Source organism: Odocoileus virginianus, chromosome X (genome assembly GCF_023699985.2).
Source record: "Odocoileus virginianus isolate 20LAN1187 ecotype Illinois chromosome X, Ovbor_1.2, whole genome shotgun sequence".
NCBI lineage: Eukaryota > Metazoa > Chordata > Mammalia > Artiodactyla > Cervidae > Odocoileus > Odocoileus virginianus.
In genome coordinates, this window is record NC_069708.1 from 1,891,341 (window position 1) to 1,914,162 (window position 22,822).

The following is a 22,822-nucleotide window of genomic DNA, read 5'->3' on the forward strand; positions in this document are numbered from 1 at the left end:
AGTCGGACACAACTGAGGAACTGAATTGAACTGAACTGAGATCTAGATAAATATTGTGTAAATTTATAAATATAATAGAGGGCTTCCCTCATAGCTCAGTTGGTAAAGAATCCACCTGCAATGCAGGAGACCCCAGTTTGATTCCTGGGTTGGGAAGATCTCCTGGAGAAGGGAGAGGCTACCCACTCCAGTATTCTTGGGCTTCCCTTGTGACTCGGCTGGTAAAGAATACGCCTGCAATGCGGGAGACCTGGGTTCGATCCCTGGGTCGACCAGATCCAGGGAAGATCCCCTGGAGAAGGGAAAGGCTGCCCACTCCAGTATTCTGGCCTGGAGAATTCCATGGACTGTATAGTCCAGGGGGTCGCAAAGAGTCAGACAGGACTGAGCAACTTTCGCTTTTATAGATATAATAAGTGCCTCTGTTAATACAACAGTGACTCAGCATGTTTACATATATTACCATCTAAAACTATGTTGTTTTTTAAATTTTTGTTTATTAAATTTTTGGCTATGCTGGGTCTTCATTGCTTCACAAGGGTTCTGGGAAGCCGGGGCTGCTCTTCAGTTGTGGTGTATGGGCTTCTCATTGCAGCAGCTTCTCTTGTGGAGCACAGGCTCCAGGGTGCACAGGCTTCAGTAGGTGCAGCAGGGGCTTAGCTGCCTCATCGCATGTGGAATCTTTCTGGACCAGGGATTGAACCCATGTCCCCTGCATTGGCAGGAGGATTCTCAACCACTGGACCACCAAGAAAGTCCTGTATTACTGTTTTCTGATTCTATATGCTCCACTACCTTTATTTTGGTGTTTTGTTTATTTATTTTTTGAGAGAACTTGATATATAACGTAATTTTCATTACCTGTGTTTTTAATACTTTGAATTTGCTGATTTTCTCTTTTCTTACTGATAGGAGAGGTCTCAGCCAGAAAGGAAATGTATTTCTCAAAACTCTAGCTCTTTGAAGCCTATGTCCGTTTTTTTAGATAATCTCATCATCCTGCTATCAGCACACTTTGTCTTCTATTATGTATGTTTTGCATCATTGTTGTTGGTGCTTTTCTTTTTGCTAAATGGTGCTATTTTTCAAAGTAGGAAGAAGGTTCTATTCCTCATTGCATTGCTGAAGAGGGACTGAGGAGGGACTGAAGCAGGCTAAACTGAAAGAAGGAGCGATCAAGCATGGACCTCCCTTTCCTAAGCAGCTACTTCATGAACTGGAGCTTTGACTTGGTGATGTTACACCGTGGTCTGCTTTGCTTTCAACTACATATATAACTGCTTCAGAAGTGGTCTCTGATTATGAAAATTATTTTCTAGTTAGATGATACCAATGGTAAACAATCACTGGATGGAACAAATGAAAACACATATGTATTTCTGAGAATTGGGGAAGCATTAGTGAAAACAGCCCTGTGTTGTGTGCATTTTTACACTAAATCCATGGAGTTTTCCTCTGCCAAGTTAAGCAATTTATACATTTTGCTCTAAAAAGATTTTTGTAAAATATGTTTTTTTTTCAAACAAGAAATGTTGGAAAGGAAATGTAATCTGCTAGATTTCTCTATGTATGTTGAGTAATTAGTAGTTAGGCAAGAGAGGGAAGTTTGGGGAGAATGGAGTCATTTTCTCATTTTGGTAAAAATTACCAAAAGGCCATCTTGTTCTTTCTGAACCTGGCTGGTCTCTGAAAGGGTAAAGTCCAGAAAAGGTATGAGTATTCTACTAGCATGATCTATGGAGGGAAAAAAAGGCTTTATGACAGTCATAAATCTCCCAGCCTCTGAGAAAAAGTCCAGAGCGGGCACGTGATGCAGTCCAACTGACATATATAAATGATGCATTTTCCGCTAGAGCCACAGCTCATCTCCATAATCCACACAACTGCTGAGAAAACAAAGTGAGAAATGCGGTCTAGCCAGCGCTCTGGCTAAAACAAAATAAGCTACAGTTAATCATTTATCGACCTCCCCAAATAATAAGCCCAGAAAGTAAATACCAACAGTAGACTATGATGATGCAGAGAATTTTTGTGGGAAATCTTGCATTTATAAATAAAACTGTGGACAGTGACCTATACTGACCTCTGTGTGAAAGTGTCAGTAATGTGCACTCCTTTTATTTCACTAGAATTTCATCCTCAGAAATGAAGTTTCACCTTATATGGGATGCTCTTAGTAAAAGAAGTTTTATTTAACCCAGATTTTCTTGAAAGAAACAACCACCCCTGCCCCACCCCCACTAAACTCCTACTTCGATTAAATTTTGTAACCAGGGAAAGGATTTTTGTAGAATTACAATCAATTTGCTTAGTCTGTCGACTTAACAGTTTAGGGTACATGTGTCAGAGGAGATGGGAGATCACTTGGGGTCCTGTGAAAATAGAGCCGCACATGGTAATGTATGGAAGAGCCGACTATTAATATAATGTCCCATCATCTCCTCCTTCCTCCCAAAGTTTAACTCCCATGTAAGGTCTCTGAGAAAGTGAACACTTAGGAAGCCAGTGGGTAACTGGAAGTGGCAGCTCTCTGCTTTTCTTCTTACAAAGTACAGTATTTTGCCTGTCTGTCTGCTTTTCCCCAGAACCCTGATCCTCATTTTCCTGCCTGGCATGTTCTTGTGCAAATCTAATTGTCCTCTTGGTCTACACTTTTGAGGAAATAAATGAAGGCTGAGAATGGAAACAAAGAAAAGTAGCTGACCTCCTTTTAGACACTCATTAAGTATGTATTCAAATGGACAGAATTGTACAAAATGACTTTCTGATTTACCAGCCTTCCATAACTTTTAATTAACCTTTCCTCATTCTAAAACAATTTGTCATTTCAGAGGTCACAAATATTTATGGTTTTAATCCTCTGGTCCACATTAACCACAGGAATACATATTTGATATCATGGAAAATATGTAATATTTACATACACATAGGAACACAAACACTGGAGAACAGATCCAATACCTCAGCCTCTTACAGTAGAAAACAAAAGCTCGTGTGCTGACCAGCTTGTTTTAGGCTTTGGACAGAGCTTTCACCCCAGACTTATTAACAGGAATGGACTACCAGGTACCTTCACATTTCATGACTTGACTTGAAAATGAAACATGTTGAATAAAAAATTGCAAAGATATGCAGCCCAGACAAAATTCACTTCTGTTATTACCTGAAATCATGTATATAGAGAAGTTTCCACAAATAGGAAAAAATAGACACATTCAAATTACCCTAGATATGACATATTTACAAGCAAAATCAGTGAGGCAACCTGATACAGTAAGTAAACAGTTGTTTATCATCAAAGATATTCCCCTTTCCTTTAGAACTTTTAAATTTTCAAACTCGTACTTCTGTGTTCTTTAATCACTAAGTTGTGTTTGACTCTGTGACCCCCATGAACTGCAGCACTCCAGGCTTCCCTGTCCTTCAGTATCTCCCAGAGCTTGCTCAAATTCATGTCCATTGAGTCAGTGATGCCATCCAACCATCTTGTCCTCTGTCATCCCCTTCTCCTCCTGCCTTCAGTCTTTCCCAGCATCAGGGTGTTTTCCAATAAGTCAGCTCTTCGCATCAGGTCACCAAAGTATTGGAGCTTCAGCCTCAGCATCAGTCCTTCCAATGAATAGTCAGGGTTTATTTCCTTCTGTGGAGATCTTATTTTTTCTGTAGGTTTTAAAACCCCTCCAAAATGAGGAATAAGACTTCAAATCTGCTTTTGCTGCCCACAGTACTACATATGTTGCTGCCGCCTAATGTTCCTGGATTGATACGTTGTTTGAAAAGCACTGGTCTAGACCTAATCCATTCTTACCTTGTTACATGCTGACAGCAGTGGTATCAACCTTCCACTTACTAGCATGACTATGCCTTCTCACTCCTGCTATCTCTGCAGGGGCACAAAGATGCCCCCCCCCCCCCCATGCTGCAATGCCAAACACTCCCACGTATTCTCATCCCTACTGCAAGCCACCTGCCAGGGTCATAGCCAACATCCTATATGCCCCCCAGAACCCCTCTTGCCCAGCCAAGAACAACTTCCCATAATCAGACCTTGGACCATTGGCACTTCCAGTGGGATTACTGAGTAGAAAGGTGGAAAATTGACAATGAAAGTCATGGCTACATTTTAAAATAATATTATTAAATGATGATGCCTTGATCAGAGTAAATTTTCTATGTAGATAATACTAAAACTAAGTCAACAAGTAAACTTTACAGGTAGGCAATTCACACAATGGAGATACAAAAATAAACTGGAAGATTGAGATGGCTTGGGTACTTGCTCTCTTGTGACTCAGATGGTAAAGCATCTACCTGCAATGCAGAAGACCAGGGTTCTATCCCTGGGTCAGGAAGATCCCCTGGAGAAGGAAATGGCAACCCGTTCCAGTACTCTTGCCTGGAAAATCCCATGGACGGAGGAGCCTGGTGGGCTACAGTCCATGGGGTCGCAAAGAGTCAGACACAACTGAACGACTTCACTTTCACTTTCAAGTGGAGGGGGAGAAGGAACCTGTTTGGTAACAGAATTGCTGAATCATAAGGTAATTCATTATTTAACTTTTTGAGGGATCACCACACTGTTTTCCACACCAGTGACACAATATTCCCAACAGTAATACATAGAGGTTGCATTTTCTCTACATCATCCCCAATATTTATTTTCTGTTTTGGTAATAATTGTCCTAATGTTTGGAAAGTGGTATCACACTGTGGTGTTGATTTGCATTTTTTTAAATAATTACTGATGCTGAGTGTCTTTTCAACTGTCTATTAGCATCTGTACGCATTTTGATGAAAAATGTCTATTCAGGTCCTTTTTTCATTTTCAATTGGGTTGTTGGATTTTTGTTGACTTATAAAAAGTTCTTTAAATATCCTAGATATTAGTCCTTTATGAGATTCATGATTTGCAGTTTTGTTTTGTTTTTTAACCTTTCCATGAGTCCATAATGATAACTGTAACTCTGTAGTAAGTTTTGAAATCATAAAGTGTGAAACTGCCAACTTTGTTCTTCTTTTTCAAGATTTTTTTGTTTTTTTGTGATCTCTTGAGATGCCATATGAATATTGTGTGTGTTTGTCACTCAGTCGTGTCCGACTCTTTGCGACCCCATAGACTGTAGCCCTGCAAGGCTCCTCTGTCCATGGAATTCTCCAGGCAAGAATACTGGAGTGGGTTGCCATTCTCTTCTCCAGATATGAATTTTAGGGTGGATCTTCCTATTTTCACAGGAAAAGATGTCATTGAGATAACTGATAAAGATTACATTAAATCTGTGATTATTTGAGTAATATTGACATCTTAACATTACTTAGTCTTCCATTCCATGAACACAATATGGGTTCACATCTATTTTTGTGTCTTTACTCTCTTTCAACAGTGTTTTACAGTTTTCAGCATACAAGTCCTTCACCTTTTCTTTAAGTTTATTCTTGATTACTTTTTATTTCTTGGTGCTAATAAAAATAGTTATTTTCTTAATTTCTGTCTTGAATTTTTTATTGTTGGTGTATAGAAAGGCTTGCCAGGTGGTGCTAGTGGTAAAGAACCTGCCTCCCATGCAGGAGACTTAAGAGACACACGTTCAATCCCTGAGTCAGGAAGATCCCTGGAGGAGGAAATGGCATGGCAACCCACTCCAGTATTCTTGCCTGGGAATCCCCATGGACAGAGGAGCCTGGCGGGCTACAGTCTGTAGTATTGCAAAGAGTCGGACACAACTGAAGTGACTTAGCATGTACAGCATGCCTAGAAATGCAAAAAACAGGAATTTTGTATGTTGACTTTTTATGCAGCAATATGGCCGAATTCATTATTCTGACAAGGACGTGTGTGTAATCTTTTTTAAAAAAATTTATTGGAGTATAGTTGATTTACAGTGTTGTCTTAACTTCTGTTGTACAGGTCATTACAGAATATTGAGTGGAGTTCCCTGTGCTATACACTAGATTCTTATAAGTTATCTGTTTTATATGTTTGTGTAATCTTTAGGTTTTTCTACATATAAGATATTGTCTGCAAACAGAATTTTACATCTTCCTTCCCTATTTCAGTGACTTTTATTCTTTTCCTTACCTAATTACTCTGGCTATAACTCTGAATATGTTGTTGTTGAATATAGTTGATAAGAACAGGCATCCTTGTCCAGTTCCTGATCTTAGAGGAAAAGTTGTGGGTTTATCATATGTGCACCCTTTATTTTTTTCAAGTAGATATTATTTATCCCTAGTTGTTTTTATTGTGAAAGGACATTAAATTTTGTCAAATCTCTTTTTTGCATCAATGGAGATGATCATGTGATTTTCCTTAATTCTGTGTATGTGATGGATTATATTGGTTGCTTTTCATATGTTGAAACATTCTTGCAATTATAGGAATAAATTCCACTTGGCCATAGTGTATAGTTCTTTTAATGTGCTCTTAGCTTTGGCTTGCTAGTTTCCTGTGGATGATTTTTCCATCAATATTCATAAGTGATATTGATCTATAGTTTTGTTTTCCTATAGTATGTCTATCTGACTTTGAAATTAAGAGGGTAACAGGCAGGAAGGCCAGGGGTCTCCAAATGGAGGAAAGAGGCTGCAGGTGCCAGACGTTTTTATCTCTCTTAAGCGGCAAGAAGAAACAAACCAGAGATATGTCTTTCCTTCTCTATACAAATTTAAGAGGAGGTTTCTCTCAACATGCTGTGTGGCCATGACACCTGGTCTCACCTGAAGCTAACTACTCTCAAACCTTGACCCTACATTTCTTTTTCGTATGGAAATGTTGTCTTAAGATATGTTAATGAACCCCAGACTCTTATCTTCAAGTTGGTTCCGCCAAACGGCCTAACTTACTTACTCAGGTATTGCTCCCCTAATCTATGTAAATGAAACTATTTGTTGGTATTCTGCCCTTCTCAATCGTTTTATGGCCAGGGATGAATTATCTGATGCCATTCTAAATTTTGTGACATTCCTTTCTTTTCATTAACAGATTGTGAGTGACTATATAACATACAGCTAAAGACTAGGAGGGGGGTACTCTTTTGCCCCCTTCTGATGCCTATGTCAGAAGCTTTCTCTATCTCCTTTATACTTTAATAAAACTTTATTACACAAAAGCTCTGAGCGATCCAGCCTTGTCTCTGGCCCCGGATTGAATTCGTCTCCTCCGGAGGCCAAGAATCCCGCATCTTATCGTTCAGCAACAACCTTTCAAAATCAGGATAGTGCTGGCCTTAAAATAGTTTTTTAAAATAGTTTGCCTAATTATTTACAAATTACTTAGATTTATCTATTTATATATATTATGTCATTTTTATATCTTTTTTATATCTTATTATATTTTTAGTATGCTGCTTTACCAAATTCTCTAGAAATTGTTTTTCATTAAATTGTCTGTGTTCTTTGATCACGTTATCTTATTTTTTGAGTTTACATTATTAAAATGGCTCACATTCTTTTTTAAAGATTTTTATTTATTTATTGGCTGCTCCAGTTCTGAGTTGCAGAATGTGGGATCTAGTTCCCTGACCTGGGATCGAGCCCAGACTCCCTTCATTAGGAGCACAGAGTCTTAGCCACTGGACCACTGGAGAAGTCGCTGGCTCAAATCCTTAGCAATAATAAATAACAGTAGAATTGGGCATTCTTTTATTGGGGGAACTGATTTGAATGGAAATATTTCTTGTTTTGTCTGGAAATATTTCTTGTTTTGTCACTTGTTTGATTTTTAATTATTAGTTTGAAAAAAATACTCTGTCATGATTAGTTTCTTACTTCAGTGATGAGATTATCAAGAACCTTCCTTTCTTTCTCTTTTCTATCTTAAAAGCCATGATTAGATTTTTAGTTTCTTCATGACTCTTTTTTATTACTTCCTTTAAACTACTTAGGCAGTTGATTGTATTAATACCTACACTCCTGAAATGCCAGCTTGATGTGTTCTGCTAATATAGTATTGAGCTGACTCTGAAACTTTGAAATACATTTTACATAGCCTGTGTTCTCTGTCTCTAAATCCTGTCCCACTCTTTGCGACCCCATGTATTGTAGCTTGCCAGGCTCCTCTGTCCATGGAATTCTCCAGGCAAGAATACTAGAGTGGGTTACCTTGTCCTTCTCCACGGGCTCTTTCTGACCCAGGGATCAAACCCACCTCTCCTGCATTGGCAGGAAGATTCTTTACCACTGAGCCAAGACGGAAGCCCCATATTTTTCCTAGAGCAGAATGCAAAGGTTTCCTGTATAAGCTAATTAGCATTATTTATGGAAGTGATTGGGAACAGTGCCGTGAAGAGTATAAGCCTTACACTGTCTTCTAAATTCCAAAAATAATTCCATACCACATCAGGCCCTAAGGGTTTTATATGTGCTTATAAGCCTTATCCAAGCCTATACTTTTACAGAGGAGAAAATATAATAAACTTTGTTATTTTTCTTGTGAAAAAGTATCAAGCTGAATTCCTTTATGTGCTCCTATTTCTGTGTTTTTCTGTTTTCTGTTCCCTTTTAATGTTTACTTTCTTTTTTAGCTTAATGGTCTATTTTGCTTTATTTTTATCCTCAAATAATTTGTAAGTTATGTTACTTATTTTTGTTTATATTATACTTTTAATTTCAGAAAATATTTTTCTTTGAGATGTTAGTAAATATAATTGTAAGTATAAGTAAGTATAATTATTATACTTCATTTTCTCTTGTCAACTATAGTACATTCTGGAATTTTTCAGTTTATTTTAGTTAAATTTTGTAACTTCTCTTTAGGAGTTTTAATATGAAATCTGATTTTACAATAAGTAAAATAGTAATTTGAATTTCATTATTTTTAACTGAATTCAGGACTCATCATCAGTACTTACATATTTCAGTAATTCAGTTGGGCTAACTTTTGAATTCACCAAGTTTCTAAGGACTGTCTTTGTTGTTGGATCTTCTGAGTCCTTGCCTACATGAAAACTTTAGAAAATATTACATATGAATGGAAAGTTGCCTAAGTATAAAGTTTCTGGGTCACAGCATTTTCCCTTCTAATTTATTTAGAATCTGCTTTTTTACTGCATTGCCTTTGCAATGCACACTGTGAGTTTCCTTCCTAGTATCTATTGATATCTCTTCTCTGACATTGATACTGATCATTTATCTCATCCTTCCTTTCTCTTTCCTCCTAGCCGAATGGCTGAGGAGATGTTGAGCCTATGCTGAGCTCCATATTCATCTATAATGATCATACTGCTATTACTGGGGATTGGTTCAGAATTCAGCATGGAAATCAATTCTAAAAATTCATAAATGGAATTTACTGGAGATTCCTGGGGAAGATATTTTTACTCCTAAGATAGAATGCCAGTAAGAGATAGTCTTTTATATTCCTCTGAATATCATCTTGTCTGTATATCCATTGACAGCCAGCCATTTTGCATGTAAACCAATAATCAAGCCAACATTGACAATAGCAAAGATTTGAAATTATGTGGGTCTTCAATGAGATGAGTGAATTAAGGAATGAGCTAACTTATCTATGGGCTTTTTATCATTTTATATATATATTATTTATTGTTTATAACTTGTTAAGTCATGACTCCTGTAATTTGCAGGGAAAAATTATCAAAACTAATGCAGTCTTATGCTCTGCTCAGTTGCTAAGTTATGTCCAACTCTGTGTGACCCCATGGACTGTAGCCTCCCAGGCTCCTCTGTCCATGGGATTCTCCAGGCAAGAATACTGGAGTGGGTTGCTATTTCCTTCTCCAGGGGATTGTCCTGACCCAGGAATGGAACTGGTATCTCCTGTGGCTCCTGCATTGGCAGGCAGATTCTTTACCACTGAGCCACCTGGGAAGTCCTGTAATACAATCTTTCTTGTCTTTTTTACCCCATGGGTATGGCTGTCAAGGACAGTCATAAATGCTTGTATGTGGAGATGTGTGGGCCTGAGTATAAGGAAAATGTGCTCAGAGTTGTCTCCTCAGAGGGAGGTTAACCAGAACTGTCTACCATCTTGAAGCTGCCCAGCAGGGAAGAAGGGGCTGTCTCAGCAAACGCTTTGAGATTCTGAGGCCTAGCTTATAAAACTAAAGTCCCTCATGGGACAGATACGGTAACTTCCCACCTTTTCCTGCTCCTAACACCTCTAGTAAGATTAGACAAGCACAGTCATTAATTATTCCAGAAATAACCAAGGCAGCACTTGCCACCCTAACAGTTGAGGCTACCATTGCCCACTTGGTTTTAATTATTTTTCAAGGAAATAGTTGCATCAGTCCTGGGTGTTCATTGGAAGGACTGATGTTGAAGCTGAAACTCCAGTACTTTGGCCACCTGATGTGAAGAGCTGACTCATTGGAAAAGACCCTGATGCTGGGAAAGATTGAGGGCAGGAGGAGAAGGGGACAACAGAGGATGAGATGGTTGGATGGTATCACCGACTCAATGGACATGGGTCTGGGTTAACTCTGGGAGTTGGTGATGGACAGGGAGGCCTGACGTGCTGTGGTTCATGGGGTCACAAAGAGTTGACTGAACTGACTGAACGGAACTGAACTAATCAATACAGAGCCATTCCACTGAGTGCTCAGTGGTGGGTTGAGTGAGGAAATGGTACATTGTTCTGCCCTCAGGAAAGCTCTTGGGGTGATTGGGAGGAGTAGGGAGAAGGTGTTGTGTTATGGATTAATTTAGGGAAACCACCTGAGAGTAAATCTGTCCTCTGCCCTGAGGGCCTGAGTCAGGGCAGGAGCTGGGCCTTTTAGCCTGGGTAGGAGGATGACAGGTGGGGAGCAGAGCCTGGGTTTGCAGCCAGGCACTTTACTTCTTAGCCATAACCTTGAGCAAGGTCATCCATCTTGACTCTATTTCCTAATTCTAGGATTTTGGAAACATTATACTGTGGAAGCAATGAGAATATTGGGAAGAATAAACCATGGCTCAGGGAGGTACAATGGCTGCCTGAGGCCACCCAGTGGTCATTGGCAAGTGGGACCCTCAAGGGTCCCAACCCAGGCTTGTTGGCCCCATGCCTCCCAAGGCCTTCTGTGATTCCCTTCTTTTCCAGGTCATTTCCAGGGGCCAGATGTGCTTGATGGCTGTTCTCTTCCCACAGTCCTAGAAACAGGCCTGGTGCATGCCCAGCTGACTGGGGTGTCCCATGAGGCTCTTTCCTCTCCAGTTCTTTGTGCTGAACTTAGTCACTCAGTCATGTCCGACTCTTTGCAACCCCATGGACTGTAGCCTGCCAGGCTCCTCTGGCCATGGGGATTCTCCAGGCAAGAATACTGGAGTGGGTTGCTGTGCCCTCCTCCAGGGGATCTTCCAAGGATTGAACCCAGGTCTCCCACATTGCAGGTGGATTCTTTACTGTCTGAGCCACCAGGAAAGCCCTCTAGCTCTTTAGTCTTGTTAAATATTCTCTGCTTTTCAGAATTCTTAGGTCAGGCCCAGGTAGTGGCTTACCCGCAAAGTAAGGAGACAGGACAAGATGAGCTCCAACCCTGGGGAATGGAAAGGATTCTCTTTTTATCCAGGAACCCCATCTGAATCCTGTGGATTTCTGATCTACAGTCTTTCTTGTCTTCAATGAAACAGACATAATTCAAGGGTGAGCCTGACATTTCCCATTGCTTTGCTGAAAGTGTGCTCTCAGAATTTGTTCATTATCCTTCAGTTGTGAACACTTTTTACAGAGTATATTTTTATTTTGATCTCTGTTAATTATTCCTGGAACACGAAACCTGCTGATTGTTTTAAAATACAGACTTAAGTCTCCCTTTATTTCAGCATATATATCCTCTACTCTATTAGAATTTATTTGTGGTCTTTTCTTCACTATTGGGAATGTTGCATGTTTGCTCTACATTGTCCTGTTGTTCATGTTTGCCGTGTTTTCTCACTTTAGATCTGCTCTTTATGTTTTTGATTTTTATTAAGTCTGTTTTTCAAATGCTTTATACTAATCACTTTTTTGTTTTATTTTTTAAAATTTATTTATTTTTAATTGAAGAATAATTACCTTACAATATTGTGTTGCTTTCTGCTGTATACTAGTCACTTTCAATGAATCCTCATATTAGTTATTACATCCTCTATATAAGGTAGATACTTATATGAGAATCATTTATGGAATATTAAATTAAGGAATTAGGAGATCAAATGATATTTCCAAAGGATATGTATTTGATTAGATACACAAGATTCAGAATCAAGTCTGAGCATTAATCTAACATCTTAAATAGTTAGAATATGAAAAGCAGTTAAGTGTAAGAGAGTAGATTCTAAAATCATTCTGCCAGAATCAAATCGTAATCCTAATATAAAATGTATTTTATGATGCATGATGTAATTCATACCAAAATATACTCTAATGTACTACTCCCCCTGGCAAACATGTACCAAATGGGAAGCTGGTAGATAAGGATATTTCTTGAATATCTGCTTCCAACAGTGGCCGATTATTGAATTATAATGACCAGTCTGGCTTGCTGTCTTCATTTCTCCCCAGCTTCTTTGACTGATTGCCTCATATTTAGCCTTACTTCTCTCTAGTCTCTACCGCTAACCTGATAACTACCATCATTTGGTGAAACTTCAAGTATTCTGGAGTTAAATGTCCATGGGTTCAAATCCTGACTCAAATACTTTGTAGTAATGATCTTGGATAAGTCCTTTGCCTCGTTGAGCCTCAGTTCTCTGACCTGTTTTAGCAGATGCTATCTGCTACATATGCCCTGACTGCCAGATCATGTGCATGTCTTGCCTGTTTCAAGTGTCTAGAACTCTGGCCTGAAGGCTTTGTTGGACTAGCAGAGCATGTTTGATCTGTGAGTGAAACAGGCCAAAAGTGTTTGGTTGTTGATGTTCCTGGAAACAGACAAGTTGGAGATTAAGACCTGGCTTCCTATTCCTTGGGTAAAGTGCCCATAAAGCATATTCACAGTGAGGTGAAGTTTACTCCCCTATAATGATGACCTGCTTGTTAACATCATTTTTTAGTGGTGTCCTTCCCTATTTGACTTCTCTGCTCTCCAATTGGTTATTGGGTGGGGTCACATCCCAAATAAACTATTTACACTGGAACCCTCATTTGAAGCTCAAATTCTAGAGGAATGCAAACTGAGACACCTGTAACTAAGCATAATAGTACAAATAATTACAACATAATTAATTGGGCATTTAAAGGTACAGGAGAACATGTAGTGAGGCCTTTTTATGCATTCTCATGAGCCAATTAAGAAGAGTCTATTATTATCCTAATATAACAGATGGTAAAGTGAATCACAGAAGGCAGGAACTTGTCAAATCACCAGACTTGCACTAAGATGAACCAGAATTCTAATTCTGGAGCCTTGCACTCTGCAGTCATTATGTTATATTTTCAGCTGTCATAGTGAAAACAAACAGGAGTCTAGGATGGAGGGGTTAGCAAAACAAGGCCCTTATAAACCTTTTAATGATTTTTTTTTTGCCATAAAAGAAAAGAACAATTGAATTTGGGGAAGGTAGGGGCCATGATGGGGCTGAGATTAGGATCCTGTTTCTTCTGTTGGAAGATAACATGAAGGAGGCAAGAGGAGACTAGTTAGAGGCTGTTGGAATAATTTTAGGAATTGTTAACTTTATATGGGAATGGCATTGGAAAGAAGTAGATGAGTTTCGGAGACATAAAGAAGATACTATTCAGTTCAGTCAGTTCAGTTGCTTAGTCGTATCCGACTATTTGTGACCCCATGAACTGCAGCAGGCCAGGCCTCCCTGTCCATCACCAGCTCCCGGAGTCCACCCAAACCCATGTCCATTGAGTCGGTGATGCCATCCAACCATCTCATCCTCGGTCATCCCCTTCTCCTCCTGCCCTTGACCTTTCCCAGCATCTTTTCCCAGGGTCCTTTCCAATGAGTCAGCTCTTCACATTAGATGGCCAAAGTATTGGAGTTTCAGCTTTAGCATCAGTCCTTCCAGTGAACACCCAGGACTGATCTCCTTTAGGATGGACTGGTTGGATCTCCTTGCAGTCCAAGGGACTCTCAGGAGTCTTCAACATGCTATCTAGGTTGGTCATAACTTTCCTTACAAGGAGTAAGTGTCTTTTAATTTCATGGCTGCAGTCACCATCTGCAGTGACTTTTGAGCCCAGAAAAATAAAGTCAGCCACTGTTTCCACTGTTTCCCCATCTATTTGCCATGAAGTAAAGACAATAGTGGTGAGCAGAGAGAGGCCTCAGAACCTTTCAGGCCTCTGACTTGAAGTGACCAGGCACTAAAAGTTACATTTACTGATATATAGAGAGCAGGGGGGAAAAACTACTTTAGGAGAGGATATAGGTTTTCTTACAAAGTTCAGGTAAATGATCAGTTACAATGTGGAATAAAATGCATTAAAATAGGGTAAATGCAGGGATTCTGCAGATACATTTGGCATCTAACTCAATCCTGGGCCATGATCAGTGAAGAAAGAGATACCTAAGCTCAGAAATGAATAATGAGGAGATGCTATCTGCATCCATCCATAGCGTACATATATCTGAACTACATTTACTATTCTCAGGACCTGGGTTTTCCTGCTATAAGGGAAGTCTTTAAATGTCCCTGTGGATACCTAGTGACCATACCTGGATGTGGTTGTTAAGATGATAGACCAGGGTAACTGGGTCATGCCCACCACAGGATAAATTTCAGTCATGGGCAACCTTAGAAAGAACCACTTTTCAAAATTCACACCTCAGAAGTCATTATCTTTTAATCTTAGGCAATATGTTTATTATACTTGTGTGACTGACAAAGTAATGGTCCCCCAAAGATACCTTAATACCTGGTGCCTGTAAACCTGGTACCTTAAATGGCAAAAAAAGACTTTGAAAATGTGATTAAGTATCTTGAGGTTATCATGTGGCTCAATCTCACCAAAAGTATTCTTTAAAAAGGGAGGCAGGTGAAACAGAGTCAGACAGTTTAGTCAAAACTACACTGCAGATGAAACAGGTGAAACAGAATCAGATAAGTATAGTCACAACTACACTGCTGGTTTCGAAGATGGAGGAAGGGGCCACAAGTCAAGTAAGTTTTCCCCTTGAGTTTCTAGAAGGTGTGCAGGCCCACTGACACTTTGATTTTAACCCAGGGAAACTCATTTCAGACTTCTGACTTTCAAAACCGTAGAAAGTAAATCTGTGTTGTTTCATCCTGCTAAATTTTTAGTGTTTGTGCCAGCAACAATAGTAAACTAATACAAGTAGTAGACTGTGTTATTGTTTATGACAGACATCAGTGTAGTTCAGTTATTTTGGAAGAAAAATCATTTTGTCTGCATTGATGCATCCTGTCTTTGGGAGGCAATCAACCATATATTATCAGCAACCTTTAATCTACATAGTTTTTTTTTAATGTTTTCAATTTATTTTTTTGATGAAGGAACTAAGTCATGTTGTAATAAAATGTAATAAAGTACCCAGTAAAGGTACAGAAGAGTATCTGCCGGCCTTAGAGCTACAATGGTAGCCACTCATATTTAAATTAATTAAAACTAAATAAAATTAAAACTTCAGCTTCCCAGTTGCACTAGTTACATTTCACGGGCTCAATAGCTATGTGTGGACAGTGGATACCATATTGGAAAGCACATACTACAGACTATTTCCATCCTTGTGTTGCTTTTGAACTTTGTTAAACTTCAGACTTAAAATTTCTAACAAGTCCCCTCTTGCAGAATTGATACTAAAATTTTGAAAATGACAACACACTTACACTGCTTGTTTCATTTTGTAAAATTTGGAAAAGCCTAAAAAAATTCAGACATTGTAGTGATGTTTTACTTTAACAACAACAAAATATATATATATATATATATATCTGGAAAGTCAGAAGTATAACACTGAAGAGTAGAAAAGCACTTTTGACAAATTCAAAACAGAAATGAGAAATGAAGAATCCAGTAAGAATCAAAAGCCCGGACTGGAAGCAGTCATTGTAAATTAAAGAACAAGAGTAAACTCCCACAAGTGTGTGCACACACAGTCACACACACAGCTTTCCCTCCCTCCTTGTAGAAGAGCACAGAAGATCATTAGAAAGCATAGAAACAACTGTAAATTCTATTGCAAAGAGAAATCATTAGTTCAGCTTGCTCTGAAAAGATAGAAAAATCTATCTGTAATTAATTAAGTGAAACCAGGATCTCAAGGTATAAAAGAATAAATGCTGACTCCTGAAATTATGCTCCCAGACTGTAAACGTGATACAGTGCTAGTATTTTTTTTTAAATTGGAGAGTAATTGCTTTACAATGTTGTGTTGGTTTCTGCCATTCAATGTGAATCAGCTGTAAGTATACATATATCCCTTCCCTGGGTTTCTCTGGTGGCTCAGACAGTGAAGAATCCACCTGTAATGCAGGAGACCTGGGTTCGATCTCCAGGTTGGAAAAATCCCCCAGAGAAGGAAATGGCAACCCACTCCAGTATTCTTGCCTGGAGAATCCCATGCACAGAGGAGCCTGGTCCATGGGATCACAAAGAGTAAGACACAACTGAATGACTTAGCACTTTTCACTTTTCATCCCCTCCCTCCTGAGTCTCCCTCTCACCCCTACTCCCTGTTCTGTACAACAATGCTAGTGTTTTTTTTTGTTGTTGTTGTTCATCTATTTTTTTTCATTTATTTTTATTAGTTGGAGGCTAATTACTTTACAATATTGTAGTGGTTTTTGTCATACATTGACATGAATTAGTCGAATGCTAATGTTTTTACACACAGGATTGATATTGACACTAAGTAGAGGGGACGCCCATGATAGTGAAGGGGATGTGGGCAGAGCTAATTCTAGACTTACAGGTTAGGTTTTTGGTAACACAGATAGTAAACAAGAGCATGCATTTCAATAAGAGGGAAACCTTTTTACCAAAAGTTTGAGAGGATGTAAAGGAGGCATACAAAAATGCTTCAGGATGTCAGCAAAGGTGTAAGATGATTACAGCATCTTAAGAAGGAAATGGGGCTTCCTGTTTGAGAGAGAGGATGCATAGTTGTACTGAGGCAGGGAAGGGAGAGAACTTTTGTGAGGGAAAAGATGAAGACTTGGAATCACTAAGACAGAAATGCTAAAAAGGAAACTGAAAGACATAGTGCAGAAGCAGCCTGTCACATATACCGTGTAGTTAAACTCCAAAGGTTTTCCAGAGCAACAACCTAACTGCTTCCTTTGATAACCCACCTAGTTGCCCAAGGGCAGGATACCCCAACTAGTGGTGGCTGCCAGGAAACCAGCAAATGGCTCAAGAATAAGAAAACAGAATTTGCTGTTTCAAAAATTGGCAATTTACTCTTCTTTCCTCTTTTTAGTGTTTGAATCCTGTTTCTGCCTTTCATAGGTGAAATGAACGTGTGCATTATTCTTGCTTGTATGCAAGTAAAATATCAAGCTAATAATTGCATTTATATTTGAGTTGTTCTTGAAGAAGACTGAGGTGAGCTGGAGAGTCCAGAGGAAAGCCTTGGTTGAGCAGTCCTGGGTTAAAAGCAGGGCACACTTCAGGTCCCTAAAGGAGATCCTTATAATCCTGTTTACTCACTGAGCCTCCTAGAACAGGCCTTCGTCTTTTCAATTTCTTATTAAACTCAAAATGAGCAGAGAGTTTATGTGGAAGTGGGGACTATCTTAAAGGATCAAGTCAGGATTTACCTGCACATGGAGACAGCTCCCCACTGCTTTTTAAAGATAAACTTTTTGTTTTATAACAGTTTTAGATTTAACAAAAATTCCAGATTTCCCATATACCATACATTCAATCTCTCCTATTACATTATATCTTAGGTGACATTAGTATTGTGTATTTGTTACAACTAATTAACCAGTGTTGATACATTATTATCAACTAAAGTCCATAATCTTTCAGATTTCCTTAGTTTTCACCCTATACTGTTTTTTGGTCTGTTTGTGTTTTTTCGTTGCTCTTGTTCTAGGGTACCATGTTACATTTTGTCATCTTTTTAGGCTCTCCTTGGCTGTGATAGTTGATCAGACAGTCCTAATTTTTTAATCACCTTAACAGTTGGAAGATTACTGGTCAGATATTTTGTAGCATCTCACTCAATCAGGATTTGTGTGATGCATTTCTCACAATTAGACTTGAGTAATGTGTTTGGAGGAGGAAGTCCATGAAAATGCCATTTCTTTGCATCATCATGCCTTATCACTGTTGATGTTAATTTTGATTGCTTTAGTTAGTGTTTGTTAGGTTTTCTGCACTGGGTAATTACTCTTTTCCTCCTCTTTCGGTAAAATGCACTAAATTTTTGGAAAGAACCCATTATGCCCATCCCACACCTAAGGGGTGGGTAGTTAAGTTCTATCTCCTTGGGGGCAAAATATCTACATAAATTATTTAAAATTCTTCTTCATGGACAATTTGTCTACTTCCCCCATTTAATTATTAATCATTTATTTATAAATGTGTGAGCTCATGGGTGTTTCTTTTCTATTTGGCATTATGATGTGATACCTCTTTATTTTGTTACTCAAATTTTTCCATTTTTGGCCATTGGGAGCTTTCTCAGTTGGATCCTGTATCCCTTTGACATACCCTCATAGATTCTAGCATTGTGAAATGTTCCAGGCTCATCTTGCATATTCCCTGCCTCAGTCCTAGAACTAGCCATTTCCATAAGGAGCCCCAGTTCCTTTTCTTGGAAGAAAAGGTTTAGAAACCAAGATCCCAACACTGGGTAAACTTATTGCTACTGGGGTGTCACTGTTTAGGCCTCTCAGCTGACAAAGCAAGGGAATATACATGTGTTTTAATATATTAATCCATATATACACACATACCTAAACTTACTATGAGCTCACATTGATGTCTCCAACTCTCATTACTACATGAACCATACTAGCTTCTTCTCTTTCTTCTCTGTAATTTCCCATTGCACTCTGATTGATCTATCAATAATTAAAATCTGGCTCTCACTATCTATGATTCATTTACTTAGTTGTTCAGTTGCAGTATATGTGTATAGCTTTATCAGGATGGGTAACCTTAACCCCCATGGGAAACATTGTTATCAACTAGAGTACTACACTTAGGTACAGTTTGTTTTGCCTCAGTGTTACATATTAGGTTTATTTCCAGAGGTACTTGCATCACCACCTTTTGCCTTATTCTCTTCATTGTATTTTTTCATACATTTGTAATACAGTTAGATTGTTTGTCAGTTCTGGATTCCTATGGCACCAAGCATTGCATATCTGGAATAAATTCCACTTGCTTGTGGTTTATAACTCTTTCTGTACATTTTTGAGTTAGATTTTCTACTATTTTGTGGAAGATATTGCATCTATATTCATGAGAAATGGTGGTCTATAGTTTATTTTTAAACATCTTTATCTAGTTGTGGTAAGGGATAATGTGGGCCTCATGGAATGAGTTAGGAAGCATTCCTGCTGCTTCTGTTTCATGGAAAAGATTGTGGGAAATTGATATAATTTCTTAGAAGTTTGGTAGAATTCATCAGTTAAAATCATCTGGGTCTGGTGTTTTCTTCTTTAGAAGGTTATTAACTATTGATTTGGTTTTAATAGATAAAGGCCTCAGATAATTTTTCCTTGTGTATGATTTGTTAGTTTGTGTCTTTCAAGCTATTGGTCCATTTCGGCTATTTTATCAAATTTGTAGGCATAGAGTTGCTTGTAGTATTCTTTATTATTCTTTTAATCATCATGGTATCAGTAATGATGACCTTTCTTTAATCTTTATAATTGTTAAATGGTCACTGTACACTAATTTAAAAAGATACATACACCCCACCATTTATAGCAGCATTATTTATGACAGCCAAGACAGGGAAGCTACCTAAATTTCCTTTATCAGATGAATGGTTAAAGAAGATGTGGTATGTACATATACAGTGAGATATTACTCAGCCATAAGAATGAAATTTTGCCATTTGCAACATTGATGAACCTGGAGGATATTATGCTTAATGAAATAAGTCAGAAAGAGAAATACTGTACTTTTTATGTGGAATTTTAAAAATGAATGGATATAGCTTAAAAAAAACAGACTTACAGATATAGAGAATAAATTAATGGTTACCAATGTGGAGAGGTAAGGTGGGGACAAGATAGGGTTAGGGGATTAAGAGGTGCAAACTGCTATGTGTGAAGTAAATAAGTTATAAGTATATATTGTACAGCATAAGGAGTATAACCAATATTTTATAATAACTTTAAATGGAGAATAATCCACAAAAATATTGAATCACTCTGGTGTATACCTAAAACAAAGATATTGTAAATCAACTGTACTTCAATTAAAATAAACATAAACACAAGTTATATATCTGAAAATGATATGTGCTATGGATAAAATGGGTGTCCCAGGTAGCTCAGCAGTAAAGAAGCCTCCTGCCAATGCAGGAGATTCAGGAGACGTGGGTTTGATCCCTGGCCTGGGATCATCCCCTGGAGAAGGAAATGGCAACCCACTCCAGTATTCTTGCCTTGGAAATCCCATAGACAGAGGAACCTGGTGGGTTGGTGGAGAGTCCATGTGGTCACAAAGAGTTGGACATGACTTAGTGACTAAACAACAAATGGATAAAATAAGAGGGTGATACTTCTCAAATTTGGACGTACATATTAATGAACTGGGGATCTTTTAAGAATAGATCCTAATTTTAGTAGTTCTATGTGGTAGCCTCAGATTGCGCATTTTTAAGAAATCCCAAGTTATACCACCTGGCATTACTCTGCATCGAAAGGGAATCCAGAGTATTAAGAATGGACTAAGATGAAAAGATAATATATTAAAATAATACTCTGAGAAATTGAAATAATAAAAGTATTCAGTGTTGGTGAGGAAACTACAAAGGAAAGTGTAAAATTAAAACTCAAAATACAAGGTACAAATTAGGATTGACAATACACAAAATTGATGTAGAGAATAATGTATATAACTGTTCTCCTGAAAAGAGGTCAGAAAAATGAAAGATGGAAAAAAAAAGGATTGATGTGAAAATTGGAGTATAAAGCACTAATCTATAAATAATTGAAATATCTAAAGAAGAAATGCAGAGAGAAGGAACAAAGGCAACAACCTTGTTTGGAATCCTAGATTTTTTCCACTGTTCTCAGATCAAAGGGACAATGCTTACTGTCATCACCACTGCAAATGCAGTCAGTTGGAAAAAAAGAAAAGCAAGAGAAATCTACTTTGGACAGAGAACCACGCACTAGTTATCCATCCCAAAGGTGTAGACCATCATGTTTCAGTTAGCAATTCTAGGGGAAATCTCTAAACACTTCTGCCCACTGCATATTGGTATCAGAGATGCCAAGAGAAACAGCACAGTCAAGCACTGGATGGAATGACAATTTTACTTACTTAGAGAAGAGACAGCAAAATAGACTCAATGGTGAGCGTCAGTCCCCCACGGCCAGTGAGTTCCTCCCGGTGACCAGATACAGGACAATTCACTTGTGTGCACCTCTCTGGTGCTCCAGCAGAAGGAACCTTCTCTACTATCTTCAGAGGACAGAGGTAACAGCGGGCTTGGTCAGGTGCCATGTGACGCACACACTTTCAGTAGAAACAAAAGAGTGCTCATTACATCTGAAACAAGGAAAGATAGTCCCATACACAGTGATACAGTTCACACAGCCTGTGCCGTTTATCTCTTGGTATGGAAGTGTTCCAGGCCCAAGGCCCATTCCCATGTGGCTGAGTGGAGGTAGAAAGACTGCATGCAAGAGACTGCCTCTCCCAATAGTCTAAATACTGGAGGAGAGAAGAGAACAGACATCATATGTCTTCATTATGTACTTAGAATATTTATGAGAAACAAATGTAGAATGCTTGAAAAATTAGAAAATTAAATATGGCTGCTGGTTATTAAATTGATATAAAATCATTAACTTTGACACATAACAAAAAGATCATTCTGAAAATACCACTGAAAAGGTTAATTTTAAATAGTAATCCATTGGTTGTTATGTTTACAATCCATTGGTGGTAATGGTTCAGTATACTTAGTACCATTTAACTGTACACTTGAAAAATGGATAAGATAGTAAGTTTTATTTCCAATGTATTTTATCACAATAAAAATTTTAAAACATAGTGAGCTATAGTATCGTATATCAAGAAATTAATTTACCAAGAAAAGTACAAGACCTATATTAAAAATCTAAAATTCTACCAAAAGATTAAAAAAAAATTGAGGTAAACTGAAAAAAATACTAAGTTCCTGTATGTGAGAATCCATATAGCAAATATGTGCATTCTTCTTACTTAAGATATAAATATATTGAAATTAATATAGCCATATGATTTATTATTTTAACTTAAAATAATATAAAGTTTTTCTGGAAAAGGTATTATTCAAGAACATGCTACAGAAATGTGAAGAATAAGATTAACAAGGCAAAAACTGATTTTATGTTTAGAGGCAGATCAGTGAAACAGGAAATTAAGTCCAGCATAACATATATTGTTATTCAGTCACTCAATCGTGTCCAACTCTTTACAACCCCATAGACTGCAAACACGCCAGGCTTCCCTGTCCTTCATTATCTCTCAGAGTTTGCTCAAACTCATGTCAAATGAGTGGGTGATGCCATTCAACCCCCTCATCCTCTGTTTCCTCCTTCTCCTACCCTCAATCTTCCCTAGCATTAGGGTCTTTTCCATTGAGTCAACTCTCAGCATCAGGTGGCCAAAGTATTGGAGCTTCAGCGTCAGTCCTTCCAGTGAATATTCAGGGTGGATTTCCTTTATACCTAGGACCTTCTTTTCTCTCCAGCCTTCAGGTTTCCCTTTAAACAGGGAAATTTATCCTATGTGCTTGTATTTTAACAA

The 22,822-nt window shown here is 38.2% G+C and overlaps 1 protein-coding gene across 1 annotated transcript in view; it reads right to left on the minus strand.

Annotated features, from left to right (window-relative positions):
• Positions 1 to 21,463, minus strand: part of LOC110131267 (melanoma-associated antigen B18-like) — a 128,739-nt gene extending 107,276 nt beyond the window's left edge. Inside the window, exon 1 of the mRNA XM_070461823.1 lies at positions 21,350 to 21,463. The gene's annotated coding sequence lies outside the window, so the exon portion shown is untranslated. The remainder of the gene's footprint in view (positions 1 to 21,349) is intronic.
• Between the last annotated feature and the right edge of the window lie 1,359 nt (positions 21,464 to 22,822).